Consider the following 3,691-nt stretch of genomic DNA (forward strand, 5'->3'; position numbering starts at 1 on the left):
TTATCCTTTCCTCAAAAAGGGAAGATGCAGAAAAAATGTAAAGGAAAAGCATAAACTAAATGCAGTTTTGATATTAAAACAAGTATGTGAAAAGAAGCAGAGCAACTGGGACAGAAGAAACTAAAACTAAACAGACACAGGAAAAAAACCCATGTCGATTAGAGCTCATCATCTTTGAGAATGATCCTGATTGTACTAAGTAAAAAACTGTATTTTCACAGTGTTAGTGAATAGAATACTGCTGATACCAGTGCAGAGGAGCAGCAACGAGTCTGTTCAGGTCAGCGCACTCCACTGAGAGTATTCAGCAGACGAGTGTTAATGCGGGTATTTGTATTGGAGGGAGAAGGGTGAGGGCAGGAACAATCTTCCAGCAGTGCTTCATCCTTTCCTGTCTTTTTCCTGGCACTGTGGGTGGTGAGAGGAGAAGTAGATACAAGGAGGAACTCTTGATTACTCATAGGAGAAACTGGCTTGCTTTGGCAGGGAAGCAATATCTCTGGACACAGTACTATGGCTAGTAGTTCTACCTGGAAATAAATCACTTCTTAACTAGACACTGCTGTCTAGATACAGCATGCATGATTTTAATAGTAGCTGCATACATAGGACTTAATCCCTATGTGTCTGGTGCACCTGACCTGCCTCTGCTTAAGGCCATATTTTGAAAGTTGCATTTTCCAAAGGGGCCCAAATGTAGGATAATTGCAAAAACTGTAATCTCATCGACATGGGTCTAGCTCTAAGTGGCTGCTTATAGTACAGCATGAGCCAGGTGAAATAGCAGCCTTCTCGCATCCCACTGAGCATTTCCTTCGCCCCTTGTACTGCAGACTTGTGCATGAATGACTTCTCCAGCCTCTACGTGCAGTTCTGGGTGTGTTTTGACTGCTTCTACAGGTTGTAGGCAATGCTCCTAAGGTGCTACCTACTGTAATGTTTGCCATTGTTGCTGAATACTTGTCACTTTTAGAGGAAAGGGATGGGGTGGGGGAAGAGAGTGAGGGTCCCCTTGGATCATGTAGGTGAAATAAGGAGCGATTGTTTTTGGATAATGAAGCAGTAACATGCTGGATACAGGAGCACTTGGGCAGCTCCTGTTTCACCAACCTGTCTTGTGTCTCTGTGGGACTTACGTGCCCTGCTGGTACCCTCCGCTGAGTATCTGCCTTGGCTACACAGGCTCACTCCAGACAGGACATGTAGGTACACTCCTGGAAAAGTGCAGCTCCCAAGTAGTTCTGAATCATCGTGAATATTTTGTTGTGATGACAGTAGCTCTGCTCAAGAGCTTGCCCAACATGACAAGAAGCTGTTGAGTTATAAACACTCAGCTGTCCTGTGGTTGATGTGAGTGGCCCTGAGGCAAGATGTCTGTTGCCTGGTGCAGGCACTACGACTGCACCCTAAGTTAAAAGAGGAGCCATGGGACTGTGCTGGCCATGGCCCTTCATCTCAAGACAGCTGGAATAATAAGAAGATATGTGTGCCTGTGTTGGTGAGACATGAAAGTATGCAGTGCTGTACCACAGGATACTCTTGCAAAATATAGTGTGAATGTGGCTATTGTGCTCCAAAGAAGGCTGGGACTTCTCCAGTATGGATGTGACAGGGACATGCCTTCCAGCCTAGGCATTGACATGCTCATCTCAACAAAGTCAGTAAATATGTAGCCAAGGTAAAAATCTGTGTGGAGTTCTGTGCCTAAACTCCTACACAAAAAGTCACAAAATCTATGTGTGGCTGCTTAGGTATGTACTGTCCTAACTTTATTTCCACGTAATGCTCCTTGAACACACTTGAGCAATGGTGGAATTGTATTAGTGGTCTCTCTTGAAATGGGCCAAGTGCGTAGCGAAGCGTGCAAAATTTGTGAAGCCTGAGAGCAATTGACAAGAAGGGACCTGGGCTGATGGTCCAGAGATCAGGCTTGACCCAAGAGAAAATGGAGAATGGGAAATACTAGATTTTGCTCTGTTCTCTAGGGTCTACCTCTGCATTTTATCAAAAAAACCCCTGAGCTGTCAGGCTACCATCCTGAAATGTACAAGATTTGGACTCAAACCTTCTTGGACTGTGAAATGTTTAGATTTTGGCTTTTCTATATCCTTGACCAGTGCTCTAATAAAGCTGTAGGGCACAAAGTGTCTATATTACCAAAGTGCAAAAAGAGGCACTTCCTATTAAGTTTTTTTTTAAGTCTTTTTATTCTTAAGATGGAGGGAATGTTGGTAGAAGCAGGATAGTATATAATTTGCTATCATTTGTTCTTCAGGGATGAAGTAATAAAAACATCAAACAGAACATGGTCACAAGTGATGTTCCCCAGGGCTCAGTGTTGGGGCCAGATCTGTGTAATACCTTTATCAATGATCTGGACGAGGGGATCAAGTGTACCCTCAGTAAGTTTACAAGTGGCACCCAGTTGGGTGGGAGTGTTGATCTGCTCGAGGGTAGGAAGGCTCTGCAGAGGGACCTGGACAGGCTGGATGGATGGGCCGAGGCCAATTGTATGAGGTTCAACAAGGCCAAGTGCCGGGTCCCGCACTTGGGTCACAACAACCCCATGCAACGCTACAGGCTTGGGGAAGAGTGGCTGGAAAGCTGCCCAGAGGAAAAGGACCTGGGTGTGCTGGTTGACAGCCGGCTGAACATGAGCCGGCAGTGTGCCCAGGTGGCCAAGAAGGCCAACGGCATCCTGGCCTGTGTCAGAAATAGTGTGGCCAGCAGGAGTAGGGAGGTGATCGTGCCCCTTTGCTCGGCCCTGGTGAGGCTGCACCTCGACTACTGTGTTCAGTTTTGGGCCCCTCACTACAAGAAGGACATTGAGGTGCTGGAGCATGTCCAGAGAAGGGCAATGAAGCTGGTGAAGGGTCTAGAGCACAAGTCTTCTGAGGAGCAGCTGAGGGAACTGGGGCTGTTTAGCCTGGAGAAGAGGAGGCTGAGGAGAGACCTCATCGCGCTCTACAACTGCCTGAAAGGAGGTTGTAGCGAGGTGGGTGTTGGTCTCTTCTCCCAAGTAACAAGTGATAGGACAAGAGGAAATGGCCTCAAGTTGCGCCAAGGGAGGTTTAGATTGGGTATTAGGAAAAAAATCTTCACCGAAACGGTTGTCAACCTTGGAACAGGCTGCCCAGGGAAGTGGTTGAGTCACCATCCCTGGGGGTATTTGTGTAGATTTGGTGCTTAGGGACATGGTTTAGTGGTGGACTTGGCAGTACTAGGTTAATGGTTGGACTTGATGATCTTAAAGTTCTTTTCCAACTTAAATGATTCTATGATTCTAAGACAAATGTTGATTAAAATATAGGTAAGGTGTAGGGAGGAACAAGGAATAAAAGAAATGTTATCAATAAATTATTTTCAAGAATTATTATCAAGAATTAGAGTCCCATTTGAGCAGGGAGCCGAAGAGCTAGTGCCCATATAAATTTCACGTGCATAGGTGCTTCTATATAAATGATAGTTTTCAAAAGACATGGCATGGGTCTATTATTCTGCCCAGCTTTTAGTGGAAATGTTAGCCTAATGGGGGTTCTGTAACCTGATGTAATAAAAACAATGGATGAACACTGTAATTCCAGGATACAAATTACGTAGGAATGGTAAAGTAGATTGTGCTAGTTTAGACATAATTTTAAAAAAAGCTTATTGTCAAATAAAGTAAATAACAATAAGGTTGTTGCCTGCT

Source organism: Fulmarus glacialis, unplaced genomic scaffold, assembly GCF_000690835.1.
Source record: "Fulmarus glacialis isolate BGI_N327 unplaced genomic scaffold, ASM69083v1 scaffold16651, whole genome shotgun sequence".
Taxonomy (NCBI): domain Eukaryota; kingdom Metazoa; phylum Chordata; class Aves; order Procellariiformes; family Procellariidae; genus Fulmarus; species Fulmarus glacialis.